This window comes from Ctenopharyngodon idella, chromosome 23, assembly GCF_019924925.1.
Source record: "Ctenopharyngodon idella isolate HZGC_01 chromosome 23, HZGC01, whole genome shotgun sequence".
Lineage (NCBI taxonomy): Eukaryota > Metazoa > Chordata > Actinopteri > Cypriniformes > Xenocyprididae > Ctenopharyngodon > Ctenopharyngodon idella.
The window spans coordinates 15,219,362-15,235,242 of record NC_067242.1 but is presented as its reverse complement, the minus strand read 5'-3'; the positions used below and the strand labels follow the sequence as shown (position 1 = coordinate 15,235,242).

Genomic DNA, 15,881 nt, shown 5'->3' with positions numbered 1-15,881 from the left:
GTCAGCCGGTGCTAATAGTCATTAAGCCTCAGCTCAATTCCAATTAAAGGTCATTAGCCATGTTATTACAGAGATGATTATTGTTTTTAGACTTCAGCCAAACAACGGGCTGCTTGTCCTTGGTTGGCATGTGGGAAAACAGAGCAGAGGCTAATGAGCTAACGGCATATAGATTTGTTATGCATTATGAAAGGATGCCAGAGACCAAGGTGGATGTAAGAAAAGGAAAACATCATATTTCAAGGCTGACAGAGCAAACTTCGGATGCTGTGATCGTTTGAGAAAACGGTTTAATTCGGCGAGAGCTACATCAATTATTTAATTCGTGAAGTACTGCTTTTATTCCTCGTACATTACGCCTCGTTTGCAAACACAAAATGTGGCAGAACATCAATAATTTTGCTGAGATGAGTTTGTTAGCATCATTAGCTTCACCTTGGCTTTAGCGTCTCCCTCATTACAGCGCTGCAGGTTCTGAAGGAACCTCTGTTCCAGAAGAGTAAAATCCGATTTGAGGAAGAAGAAAGCGGCATGCCTGGTCTCCTCAGCCAGAGCTAAAATTACCTGACCTAGAGCACTCCTGCAGGGCCTCCACTAAAACAACAAAACATTCAGATACACAGACTCTTCTCTGCAACAATATTCCACCTGCAGAGCAGTGGATTGTGTTTAAAAAGAGACTGAAACTAGGCTGCCGAAAGGACAATAATGCCGTAAAGAAAGCAAAATCTTTCAGTTTCGGATCAATAAAGTAACACAAGTGAACATTTGAGTCAAAATAACAGACTACATCTGAGGATCATACTCTATGTTTTCACATATAAATTTATAAATATATATTTTCCAGACAAACAGGTTAATAAAACATACCATTGTTCCACTTCTAGCAACTAATGAAAATCATTTGTAAAGGCTTGTTTGAACAAATGTCTGATGCAATAATTTCACAGCATAAAATATTCATTACCATGTATAAAACTCACACTACTTTTTACTTACAATTTTGCTATTCTCTCAGAAGTTTTCGATATCTGAACTCATTTTTCAGCATCTGAAAAAAAAGAAAAAGAAATAAAGGATCACATCATTTATTTTATTTTCTTCTTTTAACTTGTATTTATGCGGTCAGTGCTATAATGACCATATACAACAATAACATATTATAAGCATGTTGAGATGGCCTTTGCACAGACTAATATTTTAAAGGGACAGTTCACTCAAAAATAAATATTCTGTCATAATTTTCCTCATGTTCTAAATTTAGCAGAATGTCCAAGCTGCTTTCTTCCATTTAATGAAAACAATCTTCATCCACTTTCATTGTATGGAAAAGAGCAGCTTGAACATTTTTGCATCCCATTTTGTATTCCACAGATGTCATCATGACATGAGGGTGAGTAAATGATGCCAGAATTTTCATTTTGGGGTGAACTGTCCCTTTAAGCGTGACAGTCCGCCTCATCAGTCAGGATGGTTCCTTCATTCATTCCATCATACACATACTCAAACACAATCTGTGCTCTCCCTACACATTTTATTCCCAAGTCTTTGTAGGCGTCAGCCATTTTTAAAGCACAAGGGGAATTCTAGATTAAACAAAAAGAAAAAAAAATTATATCTGTCATAATTACAACTGGGTATTAATAACACTGCAAATATTAATCTTAGAAGTAAACACTAAGCGGCTTAAAGAAAATTGCAAATAAATCAGATTATCCTATAGGAATATCCTTACAAAGGATCTGAAGGGTAATGAGAAAGCCAGCCATGCTTTTTTTTCATAAGTATTTGTAATAGGTAGACAGCAGCACCGAGCAATTCATGAGGTATTTGGCTCGGGCGCATACATATTTCAGCTTCAATTTCATTTTTTCATAAATCGCACAGCCACAAGGTAGATTCAATTAGGTTTTTCTGATTGGGTCACTGCCATTCTGTCAGGTCATTCAAAGGTTAAGGAATTCAGCGCTACAAACATGATTAGGCCACTGCGGCATCTGATCAGGCCTTCTGTTTATCATGCAGGCCCACTGGGTTTTTCAAGTCTGACAGTAATGACGGCGGGAAGCTTTGCTGCAGGTAACGGCTGGGGTATTTTACATCCTAAATTGCTTTATTACCACAGTTTTACGTTTAAACACTTCGGGGGAGAAAAAAACAGGGAGTCACCACAGGACTGACATCACTGCTACTCGATGCTGAAAGCGGAGTACATATTAAATCATTTTTATGTACTGAAGGTATGGGCAACATAATGTCATTTCCCCTCACTACAGGACTCTAAGGGAGAGAGAGAGGGAGAAAGAGGGAGAATGAAAGCAGAAAAGAAATAATTACACACATAATTCGATCTGTCTGGACTTCTGTGTCCATCTGCTCCCTGTCTATAGTTCCATCCATTTATGTCATGTTATAAATTCACGTTTTATTGTGGAAAATTTTTGTATAATTATCAGAGATGTACGACAGGAACATCCAGAGGAACAAGATGAAGTGCAGCATATGTGAATTACAGTCGAGTCCAATTATACAAATGTGCGTTTTCTCTAGCAATGCAGTATGTTGGTTTCAAACACCTAGTTAAAAATCTTTTTTTGATTTTTTTCAAAAAATTGTAATATCATCATATTTATAATATATATATATATTAAAAAAATGACAAATGTTTGACAACTAGCCGCTTGTGTGGATTTAATGAAAAGCCACATCCAAAAAAAATAAAGTAAAATTAATAATAAAATTAAAAAAAATAAAAATAAAATGAATTTATATATATATATATATATATATATATATATATATATATATATTATCATGTATATTATTACACACATATATGTATATGTGTGTGTATATACATATATGAGTGTGTAATAATATATAATATATTGTTAAATATTTTATTTATACTACTACTACTAATAATAGCCTACTAGTAAACAATAACAATGAGGGTGAATTGTATGTTATTGAAGTGTACATGAATTTGTACATATCCGTATATCAGTCTGTCTTTACACGCTCATACCTCTCATCAAGCCATCTTCCTTTTCATATCCTAGGAGTGCACAGCTGTCTCCCTCTCTGTCTTCCTGATACCACTGCTGGTCCCCAGATGCTGTATGTCTGCTCCGTCTACCTCAAACACACATACACACACAAAACACTCCAACAACAAGGGATAGCAGAGAATGTGAATAATGTATGAAGCATTTTATATTGGGATTGATGGTTGTCAATCACGTCTACCTAAATCAAGACAGCACAGATCATTTCTATTGCTGCTATTGGATATTTGAGTTGAAAGCACTTTTCCAGAACCACACATAACCAGTCAATCTAAGCATGAGCGTAGGGAAGAGATCCCTCGCCGTGCCTTAATTAACATTGGGAAGACCAAAGTCTCAGCCAGACCTCGCTTATTCAACCTATGCATTCAATATCTGTATTTACATGCCAGCATTACTGAGCAAACAAGCTCATTTAAAAGTTCATATGCTAATGTGTGACATTTAAAGCAAACTTTACACGAGAAAAGGACATACAACAATAGGCTTTGATTCTTTTCCGTGATGTGAACTTATGCCGTTTCCATATTTATGACTAAAACTGTGACACCTTTAGAGGAAGAGCTTGCAGAGGTATTTCTTCAGTCATTTTTCTGCATTAAAAAACCTGTGACTTTTTTTTTTTTAAATCAGGAAAGTAGGATTAAAAAAGCAACACTGTTAGCATTAAGCAAAATCAGTACAAGATATTGAAATAAAATGATAGAGATCATATTGTCATATCAATATCATATTGTCATATATCAATATCATATTGTTCACGCACGACTTACTGTAGCACTTGTAACTTCATTGTACAAATTTTCATGGTGACTTAACTAAAAAAAAAATGTAAGAACTATTTCCACAACATTTTTACACTAAAACTAACTGTCTTTAGTACCTTTCTGGACCTTAAAAGTGTTGATTATATTGCTGTCTATGGAGGAGTCAGATACCTCTCGGATTTCATCAAAAATATCTTAATTTGTGTTCTGAAGACGAACGAAGGTCTTACCGGTGTGGAACGACATGAGGGTGAGTAATTATTGACAGAATTTTCATTTTTGGGTGAACTAACCCTTTAGTTAGTTAGTTCAATATGTGTCATGTGACTATTCTATTTGTTTTTATATAATATATAAAAATTTTCAATAACTACTGTATGGTGCTGTTGGTAATGGTGTGGGTTAGCTATTCAGGACACTTTTCTTTCCAATATTATGCAACACAACAAAATCTATGTTTGTTCCATTGATGTTCATGACGGTTAAAAACAAACATTTTAATTAACTAGAGACCAAGATCTTTAACATATATTAATTGTAAACAGCAATTATATGAATAACCATTTAAAGGAAAACCCAAAAAATAAAAAGTGTGTCATAATTTACTCACCCTCATGTCGTTTCAAAAATAAATGACATTCTTTCTTCTGCAGAACACAACAAGATATAATAATTTGAAGATTGTTGCATTGGTAACCAAACAGTTTTGGTGAGCATTGACTTGAGGGAGGGGGGACATTTCTCAAAATATCTTGTTTTATGAGGGTGAGTAAATGATGACAGATTATTCTTTTTTGGGTGAACTGTCTCTTTAAGTCACCATGTTTTTTTGCCTAAAAAAAACACAGGCTGCGTCCGAAATCGCACCTATTCTCGAGTAGGTACTTATTTTAAATAAACATCTTGTCCAACAAAAGACAACATTTAATAACATGTTTTTACTCCAAACTCACTTCATAAGGACAGTTGAGCATGTTTAATCAATCAAAGCGTTTCAATCTTCTGTTTATCCAGCTACAGCGATAGTATGATGCCCATGGGGATTTCCTGGAATGACACGTGTTATCTACTTCTGCGGCAGGACATATTTAGAGTTTCTGCGCAAGAGCGCCCTATGGCTTTCAGATCGAGAAGCATTTACTACTGATCACAGAGCCGTACAGCTCTGACAAGCTGCACATAAAATAATCGCAGCCTTTGCCAAATCGCGTGCGATAAAATTGTAATAAATCGTGCAGCCTTAATTCGGACATACTACTCTTGTCAAATACTGTTTTTTGTCTACTACAATGTATGGAAATATGCTATTTCGGATGCAGCCCAAGTTTAATAAGTTCGATAATGACTTCTGGGTAATTTTGTTTTTGTTGGAAGAAAATTGTTAGGTAGAAAATTCAAGTTTTTCTTTCTTTTCTTTTAAACAGTACACTGAACACATTTTTACCATCAAGAACAATTAAAACTGTGAGACTTGAGAACAGCAGGTGTTAAAACACAAACAGCAGGGGTTTGTTCTGTTCCAGCAGATGCTATAGGTGTTCTATAGGTCAATCTCACATCTCATTTACTCTCGTTTCCTTACTGATCCAAACCATCAGATACTTCAGCTCCCGCATATAGGCAACCAATACAAAACCAATGACAAAATACGCCATTACAATTCAAGACTCCAATATTCTCAGAAATACATTTAATCAAAACAATCCCTAATATATTTCACAGTCTGTGCACAAACAACACTCTTAAATCTCTGGCTTTTCATACCTCATCGAGCACGGCAGAGAAACCGGCAGGAAGGAAAAAAAAATCCTGTTGCGTCTTTGACTGCGCTTCACTTTCCGAAGGCTGTAAGTTTTGACGTGAAGGATAAACCACAATGTCAACCAATTGGGCCTCGCTTAAAGACCTTCATGATCGATCGCCCAGGCGGCAGATGAACGGGGGCCCATTTCAGCAGTTTGCTGTACAAACCGCTCGTTCATTAAAAGATGCTCTTCCTTATTGATTTTAGCTTAAGTAATGAGGAAGCTTATCCAAAAATCTTTAGCATTTGGTCTTAAGTTAAGGAAATCAATGGCACCATTCCCATATGAACAGCATATTTGAAGTTTATGTGCAAAAGACAAGGCAAATCCAAATTAGATAAATCAATCAATAGGCTTTGTCAATTTAATGTAAAGCTGACCTATGGCTTTTTAGCACTTAAAGTGAGCGGCACATATATGAAGACTAATCACTTCTGATGTATTTCTATTATCAAGGCTTTAATTATTAAAAGCAAGCTGGCTCCATATCTCCTAACGTCAAGAAAACATACAATTAAAATGACACACAACTCAAATTTGTGCTACTTTTCATACAAGTCAAAAGTTCTTAAAACAAGTCAGATGTTCAAGGTGAAAGCAGACTCGGGGAAATCTAATCCTTATATAAAGCTCATACTGGCATTAGCATTAAAGTGTGAATCTTGCTAAAGCTGGAGGAGGAGAAATGTGTAGGAATGTGTAGGTATAAGCTCAAAGTGTGAGGAGCTGTGTATTAAACTCCAGTCACCTTTTGAGTTCTTCTCTGCTCAGAGAGTTCTTTTAAAGTTCAATCAATGGATCTAAGCTAATCTCTACCACTGAATAGCATACAGTTTTTAGCAAAGGTCCAGCAGGCGGTGGAGCAGAAAGTTGACAGTAAGTTTGCAACGTCTTTCAAATAGGTAGAACTCATTAAAAAGGTTTGACGTGTAGCGAAATATCAGCATGGGGCCGAATAAAGCAAACAATCTGCAGTAGATATTGTTGTTCTGTCCACAGACATTTCCTGTAAATACTAAAAAACCTATTTGTTGTGTTAATATTGCTGTATGTATTACAAAATATCCCACCTGACATATAACACAGCTCTCAAATCCACAGATATTGCAGGCAGGAGATTTCCTTTCACATGTTTCACATATAAAAACAGTGTTGCGGGGAGGAGAAAGTGAGAGAGAGAAGGCAGAAACAGACTGATGGAGAGCGAGGGCAGAAATGACATCCAAATATAGCAGCAGCTGGAGCAGAGATGCCTGCTGGGGATTCCGTCTCTGATGCCACCGAGCCAAAGGTGAGGTGTATGTTAGTAAAGCTAAGCTGCAGACAACATTTCCCAGAGGTAATTGTTCCGCTCATTAATATTCATTTGAACCTGATTTCCTTTACATCAGTGACATGTTCAGGCTTTGATGTGCTGGATCGCTTGCCTCAGCGACACTTTTTTCCCTATGCCCAAATATGCAAAAAACGTTGTCACACATCTTTAAAAACAGCACCGAATTTGCTCCGTTTTTCTGCACCTCTGTGCTTCTCTTCACCCCATTTTGTTGTCTGGTCAGGCAGTGTTTTCCATTTAGCAGGGACAATTTAATCACGCGTTAAAAATTACAGGCTCCTCTGTTGGCCAAGCATGACATTTCAATTGTGCAGCCAATAAAAGTACTACATGAAGAGGGCTGAGATGATGGACTAACCGCAAAGCCTGGAGATCCAGGTTACCATGGTGAACTACCTTTTCCATGTGTGCAAGGTCAAGAGTGAGAAGCCTGATGCAGAAAGCTCCTTCTTACACACAATAATGGACAACTCGAATTTTATTTATTGTTCTGACAGATAACATAATTTTAATTTAATCATAATAATGAATTCTTATAATATTAATATTAATAATATCAATTGTTAAATTTAATATTATTACTAATATATATATATATATATATATATATATATAATTAACATGCATTTTTGAATGTGTATGAATTTAATCATAATAATGAATTTAATAATATTAATATTAATAATATTACTTGTTAAATTTAAATTAAAACCATAATTAATATTATATATAATTACCATGCATTTTTATAAATTATTATTATTTGTTAATTATTTAATATATAATTATTATATGTTAAATAATTAAAATGAATTTGACAATGTCTTAGTACTTTTAATGTATATATATATATATATATATATATATATATATATATATATATATATATATATATATATATATATTATATGGTAACACTTTACAATAAGGTCTCATTTGTTAACATTGGTTAATGTATTAACTAACATGAACTAACAATAAGCAGTACGTTTATTACAGGATTTATTCATCTTTGTTAATGTTAGTTTATAAAAATACAGTCCTTCATGTTAGTTCACAGTGCATTAACTAATGTCAACAAATACAAAAATGATTTTAATAATGTATTAGTAAATGTTGAAATTAACATGAACTAAAATTAATGAATGCTGTAGAATTATTGTTAATTCTTAGTTCATATTAACTAAAGTAGTTAACTAATATTAACTAATGAAACCTTAAAGTGTTAGCAATATTACAAATAATTATTATATATTAAATAATTAACATGAATTTGACAATGTCTTTTGCTTTGAATGCTAAAAGGAGTTCACATGGTTAATGTCACTTATTTGATAAGTGACCTAGAAAATATTTTAAAATATTTTTTATTCACTTTGTCACATACTATTTTAAATATACTCTTTTAAATTTGAAAAACCATAATCATCTCATCCTGACCATCAAAATATCATTCATCTTGAGAACTGAAAACCTACAACTTCTAAAATCCTAAACTAACTAAAAATTAGTCATTCAATTTCAGTTTAAAAAGTGTGTTTTGATATGCCCTAAGAAAAAAAAAGGGGGGGAAAAAGCTTTTCTGGTTTTGATTTTTCTGGGTTTGGAGATGTGGTTATAAAATATTCAGGACAGATATGCAGCAACAGATACCAGCTGTCATGTGTAAGCTAGCGAATGTTATGACAAGATTTTTAAAACATTTATGTGCAGAGTATAGTGTATAAAAGACTCATTAGGTCCAAGGGACCAGGCCATCTCTTTCTGCTAAGTATGGTAACCAAGCTAACAGAGAAAACTAAGATCCACAAAGAACATACAAGCCTGAAATGTTCACCCCAGGCTATTCAAAATGTGAGATTTAACTTTATCTGTCACGGCTAACTGTGACAAATTAAACTTAAAAGATGCATTTTTTCTACAACACTCTTAAATAGGTTGTTCATGTCTTTTGAGACTTTGTTTGCCAAACATTTACCAACCTGGTGCTTTAGAAACAATAAATCACCTTTTCCCTATTAGAACAGTACAATTTTGAAACCATTAAGTCTTAAAATTGGTCAAAAGCCGACATTAAAGGGATAGTTCATCCAAAAATTTAAATTCTGTCATCATTTACTCATCCTCAAGTTGTTCAAAACCTGTATGCATTTCTTTCTTCTGCTGAACACAAAGGAAGATACACTATATTGCCAAAAGTTCTGGGACGCCTGCCTTTACGTGCACATGAACTTTAATGACATCCCATTCTTAATCCATAGGGTTTAATATGGAGTTGGCCCACCCTTTGCAGCTATAACAGCCTCAACTCTTCTGGGAAGGCTTTCCACAAGGTTTAGGAGTGTTTTTATGGGAAGTTTTGACCATTCTTCTAGAATTTGTGAGGTCAGGCAGTGATGCTGGACGAGAAGGCCTGGCTCGCAGTCTCCGCTCTAATTCGTCCCAAAGGTGTTCTATCGGGTTGAGGTCAGGGCTCTGTGCAGGCCACTCAAGTTCCTCCACACCAAACTCATTCATCCATGTCTTTATGGACCTTGCTTTGTGCACTGGTGCGCAGTCATGTTGGAACAGGAAGGGGCCATCCCCAAACTGTTCCCACAAAGTTGGGAGCATGAAATTGTCCAAAATGTCTTGGTATGCTGAAGCATTAAGAGTTCCTTTCACTGGAACTAAGGGGCCAAGCCCAACCCCTGAATAACAACCCCTCACCATAATCCCCCCTCCACCAAACTTTACACTTGGCACAATGCAGTCAGGCAAGTATCATTCTCCTGGCAACCCCCAAACCCAGACTCGTCCATCGGATTGCCAGACAGAGAAGCGTGATTCGTCACTCCAGAGAACACGTCTCCACTGCTCTAGAGTCCAGTGGCGGCGTGCTTTACACCACTGCATCCCACGCTTTGCATTGCACTTGGTGATGTAAGGCTTGGATGCAGCTGCTCGGCCATGGAAACCCATTCCATGAAGCTCTCTAAGCACTGTTCTTGAGGTAATCTGAAGGCCACAAGAAGTTTGGAGGTCTGTAGCTATTGACTCTGCAGAAAGTTGGCGACTTCTGCTCACTGTGCGCCTCAGCATGCACTGTCCCCGCTCTGTGATTTTACGTGGCCTACCACTTCGTGGCTGAGTTGCTGTTGTTCCCAATTGCTTCCACTTTGTTATGATACCACTAACAGTTGACCGTGGAATATTTAGTAGTGAGGAAATTCCACGAATGAACTTATTGCACAGGCGGCAACCTATCACCTATCAGCCTACCATGATTGAATTCACTGAGCTCCTGAGAGCGACCCATTATTTCACAAATGTTTGTAGAAACAGTCTGCATGCCTAGGTGCTTGATTTTATACACCTGTGGCCATGGAAGTGATTGGAACACCTGAATTCAATGATTTGGAGGGGTATCCCAATACTTCTGGCAATATAGTGTATTTGGAAGAATGTTTGTAACCAAGCAGATCTCGCCCCCCATTGACTACCATAGTATTCTTTTTTTCCTACTATGGTAATCAATGGGGGGCGAGATCTGCTTGGTTACAAACATTCTTCCAAATATCTTCCTTTGTGTTCAGCAGAACAAAGAAATGTATACAGGTTCGGAACAACTTGAGGGCGAGTAAATGATAACAGAATTTTCATTTTGGGGTGAACTATCCATTTAAGAGCCACAATCGACTTTGGGATCAAAACGTTGCTTATTAACACACATGTAAGAGACAATATCTCACTTTGGATCTCAGCACAGAAAGCGGGTGTCAAGCATTCTGAAAGCATTCAAATGTAACCCACATGTTTTCAGAGGCAGCTTGAAATAAATCAAAGTCCAACCCGCATAATCCGATCAAAGGAAGACATTAGACTCGTTAGGAGAGTAAATCATTTAGACTAATGTACATCTCCTGAATGCTACTTCATCTTCTACCGAGATATGACGACATTTAAAGTGAATCTATTATCTCCCCTTTACCTTCGCTTCCCCCAAAACTGTCACCCACCCCAATCGGACACCGCTATTTGCAATTCTGATGGGATGGATTGTAATTAGAGGCTGGATCATTTTACACAATCAGACAAGGGCACAGGACTGGTGAATCAGCAAATCTGATAAATTATCTTTTCATGGCAATGTACTCCCATTAGGGCTGTGTGTTGGTGTGCTTTTTAGAGTCTGATGCAAAGACCCCCAGCTCAATTCAAAGCACACTTTCCCATTAGCGTGCGTAATGGACACTTCTTATGCAAAGTGGCCATGAGTGAAGACGCGGTGGCAGAAATGGGATTAAATCTTGCTAACTCCTCAAGATTTAACCGAGGAAGCGCAGCGGGACAAGCGGCATAACTCTCGCTCCATCTCTCCCTCTCTCTCTCTTATTTCCCATCCAAGGGAACAACAGTGTTTTGAAAGCCGTCACCTAATCACTCTGTGTCTTAAAGGCCCTCTGGGAACATGCTTACCTCAACTAATATGCTCTAATGACTTTGAACTAACTTTCATTTCTGCTGCTTTGCATTTTACTGTCCTGAGGATTTTCGAGGGAGGATTATCATGATGGAGAGAAAGACAGTACAGCAGCCACAGGTTTTCACATATGGGAGACTTATTTGTTTTAATAGAGAATTGTCATATCAGATAAGATACGCGGATATTTCATAGAAAATTGGAAAAACAAGCTAGACAAACACTGAAATTTCCATAAAAAGCATAGAAGAACACAAAAAAGAATTTCACTCATACTCACACTCATGTAGCCTGTGGTCAAAACACAAGACTATAGGGTACAACGGACCTACAGGCCACATGGGACAACAAAGTCTCTTTTGATTTTTTTTTCTCTTTAAGCACCAACAAAACCCACCACAGCACTTCACTAAACGTGTTTATATGCACTGAAAAATTTTATTTTTTCACAAGAAATCATGTACAATAACAAAAATCTGAGGTCATTTAATCTAAAATTCATTTGAGATTTTTAAAAATTCATAAAATTCAGATTTTTTTACACTAATTAAAATCCCTGAATTATCATTTTTTAATTACTATTATTAATAATATTAAAAAAATAATAATTTTCAGATTTGTTCAAGGTAATTAAAATTAAAAAGAGTTTTTTAGTACCTGTCGAATTAGTGCAAAAAAAAAGTAGCTGAAGAGACCAAATGTGGCCAAAGAAAAAAAAGAAAGAAAAAAGGAAGATTCAGAATACCTTACTGCACTTATTTTCTAGAATTAAAAGAGAACAGATTTGTTTTAAAGGAAATAGACACACATACTGATCAAATCCAATCACAATGGATATTAATTTGCAAATTAAACACAGCCTCAAGATTCAAAAGTTTAATAAAACAGGAGTTTATATTTGAGAGGTTATGAAATGCAGATGCTATAACATTAGATGTGCTATAACATTTGCTTATGTGCTTATTTTGTATATACTTAAATTACACTTTATACAATAGATAAAATATCTTGCTGTTTAATATATTCTCATATGGCATTCGTTTATCCCCTATATATACACTATATATCACTACTGTGATACGAGTACTGTTGCCCCAAACTGGGTGTGGGGGTTTAAAGGCAACTCTTTATCTTTACATGATTTTAAATGACACATTTTTTTTCTTTTAAATCATTTGTTATCAATTATGTTTGATAAATAAATAAATTAAATGAATAACATTATTAAAGTAAATGTTTCTCCAAAAATATTCAATAGAAATTTTCAATAGTCATATTTAAATCAAATCAAATCAAATAAAATAAAATACACTTTTTTTTAAAGGCAGGGTTTCTTTGGTCAGACCAAAAACCAACACTAAGACACAACACTGTGTACAAATAAAAATCAAAACCAATTTCCAAATGTGTTTAATTGGAAAACCCCAAAGCTGTAAACATGTCATGTGTTTTGTCTACTGTACTCAGTGTCACTGCAAATGAAACATTTGGCACGAGTCACGACGAGTTCCTGTTAAGCATAAATCTAAGTCTGGGTTCCCCTTAATACCACTGTCTCTTTAAGTAGATGCCTGCGGTTCTCACACCACATTTCATGTGTCATGCCAGGAACGTATAGAGGACTGTGATGCGTTTACCGCAACGGAAATTCATCCTCCATCTTATACGAACACGGACTGGGCTTTCTCCACCTCTGTAAGCAACAAAGGCATCTTGTCTCAATCCCACATTCATAATAAATGTCAAATGCTGCGGTTAGGTTCAAAAAAACAGCTCTACATTTTGCTGAGGAGCTTTCTGACCACCGCTCCAACTGGGAACACTGTCTCTTTCATATACTCAGATGCAATAACAATCACTCAGCAAAACTAAAGGAAATAAATCGCACAATTAGAGGCCATTTACCCTTAATCTTTACATAAACACAGGCCACTTCAGCCATATTAAATAACCTCATCCACGCACCACAGGCCGTTCATCCTCACCATATACACCTTACTCAACAGTTTTACAACGCTGTCAAAACAGTAACGTTGAAAGAAAAACACAAAAAGATGTAAACGTTCACATCTAAATGTGTGCTACATTGAAAATCCAGAGAAAGCGAAACAACACAGGACGCTTAAAGCTGCGGTGAGCATTATCCGAAACAAGAGGCTGGTCTAGCTCGCTTGAAAGAGCAAAAATAGAAATCTAAGCTGGCTGCTAGTTAATAGAATAAATATGGTCATGGTGCCACTGTAATCTGGAAGAAGAGGGGGCTTTGTCACAGAATCTTGCCCTTATAAAGACACATGGCGCTTCAGCCTCCATCTGCGCTTGATGAGAATTACAACTCCCATTTAGATGCAAATACAATTAGCTCTCCCTGCCGTGCACATTAGAGACCTTAGCAAACACAAGTGAGGTTTTTCTCTGCCTCTTAAGAGGGCATCTGTGTCGCCTGTGCAGCGCAGGTGGAGGAGGGGAGCGTGGCGATGCCAGCGAGCACTAGTTGGCACGGTGTCAAGATTCGGTGGGTAAACACCTCAGACGCCTGGTAGCTTATCACAATATGCCACATTATGAGGTAATTAGCAGAGGCGGCACCTCTCCACTTTAGCATCAGTGCCAGGCAAACAGATGCGGAAACGCGTTTCAGCAGATAAATATTTGTTCTGACAGCTTGACACTTGGATGGGAAAATATGTATCTGGAATTTGACGTCGCACTTTTGCTTTGATAATTCGCAGCGGTGAAGTGTGGATATCAGGCTTAGCACATAATACAGTCATTAGCGAAATCCCGAGTTCATTAAAATGCAGACGTTAATGCGGCGACAAATGCGAAACATCTTGTTGGCAAATTTCCAACGAGCACTCGTGGCCCCTTTGATCAGCACGTGCAGAATCAAGGAGAATATGAACGCGCGGCCCTAGTCCACGAGGTTAATGATATTATTGCACCTATCTGCATATTTAATTACGCTCCTTGTTAACGATAAGTGCTGTTCATTCAATTTGCTTCATTTTGTAGCTGGCACGTTTTCAATGGGAAACCGCCAGCCAGGCTGTCGGGGAGAAGAGACAATTAAAAATGCATTCATCGAATCTGTAAAACAGATGCTAACAATCAGGTGCTTTCTCTCAACAAGATCTCTTCAATCTTTCATTACCATTATGCCAGTTAGACATAATTATCCCGTTGCCAGCTCGCTTCTTATTCCAGAAGGTTGCAAGAGTGTTCGTCTGAAGTATCAACAGCAGTGGGGCTCTTAAAACACAGACACATTCAGTGAAATTAAGCATTTTCTCATTAGCCGGAGGCTATTGGGCTTATAAATTATTCATTCCTTCCTCACAAAAGAACATTAATCAATTATGAAGATATAAAGAAATTAAACATGGGGAGAAAGACAAGACTTTCATATTAATATGCAGACAGATAGTACCGCTACTGCTTGAAAATCAATACTTCTGTGAGTAATCTGCACGCTTCGGCGGCAATATGAATGCGTAATCAGATGTGATCTCGGTTCTGGATACAGAAAAAGAGCTTATTCCTTTATTGTTCGCTATATGGAGCATCTGCAAAAGAATTAACCCTGTAAGTAAATAAATAAACAAGAGAAACAAATAAAATCACCTTTGCAGAAAAGCGAAAAACGCTGCAAGTGGAAATTCTGGCAGACGCACCACGAGGGACCGTAGCAGAGCGAGCCATGCAATTGGTTTGAACCCCGTGCTGCACAAATTTGTTTTTAATGCATTTTTTAAGTTTTACTGGCATTCAAGGACACTCGGGGAATAAAACTCATCCATTCAAAGTGTTGACCTGATTGGTATTAACAGCTGAAACAAATCTGCTTGGCTCTATCAGCACTCCCTAAGCTAAAAGACACAACCCTGTCTCCTATGAAAGGGCAGGCATGGTGCGAATCACATACTCTGCTGAACAAATCATTTGCAGTAGCGATCAAATAACTGCACTATACGCATGATTACTGATTTAAAATGATTCAAACATTTAATGACTCTGTCTGTATGCAAATAATTGTTATTCTGAATGAAAGCATTGTTTTAGACTTTTGAACCTGTCAAAAGCTCAGACTTAGAAACTCAGTGGTTAGCTGTAGAAACATCATGTCCAAACTGAGGGACCACGTTTTGAGCCAAATGGATTTTCAAAAACAAAATAATATAAAAATTTATTTTAAAATTATTAGAATATAATATAGTATCATATAATATACACTGTACTTTGCACATAGGTTAAAAAGGGTTTATTAAATGTAAGATAGATAGATAGATAGATAGATAGATAGATAGATAGATCAGATTATAAACAGACAGACAGACAGACAGACAGACAGAAAGATAGACAGAAAGACAGACCGACAGACAGACAGACAGACCGACAGATAGATAGATAGATCAGATTATAGATAGATAGATAGATAGATCA

The 15,881-nt window shown here is 36.6% G+C and overlaps 1 long non-coding RNA gene across 2 annotated transcripts in view; it reads right to left on the bottom strand.

Moving 5' to 3' along the window:
* The window catches only part of LOC127506457 (uncharacterized), a 46,439-nt gene extending 31,245 nt beyond the window's left edge, over positions 1-15,194 (bottom strand). For both annotated transcript variants that reach the window (XR_007928001.1, XR_007928000.1), the window contains exons 1-3: positions 15,063-15,194; positions 3,029-3,135; positions 1,000-1,051 (exon numbers count right to left, since the gene is read on the bottom strand). This is a non-coding gene — a long non-coding RNA (uncharacterized LOC127506457). The remainder of the gene's footprint in view (positions 1-999; positions 1,052-3,028; positions 3,136-15,062) is intronic.
* Between the last annotated feature and the right edge of the window lie 687 nt (positions 15,195-15,881).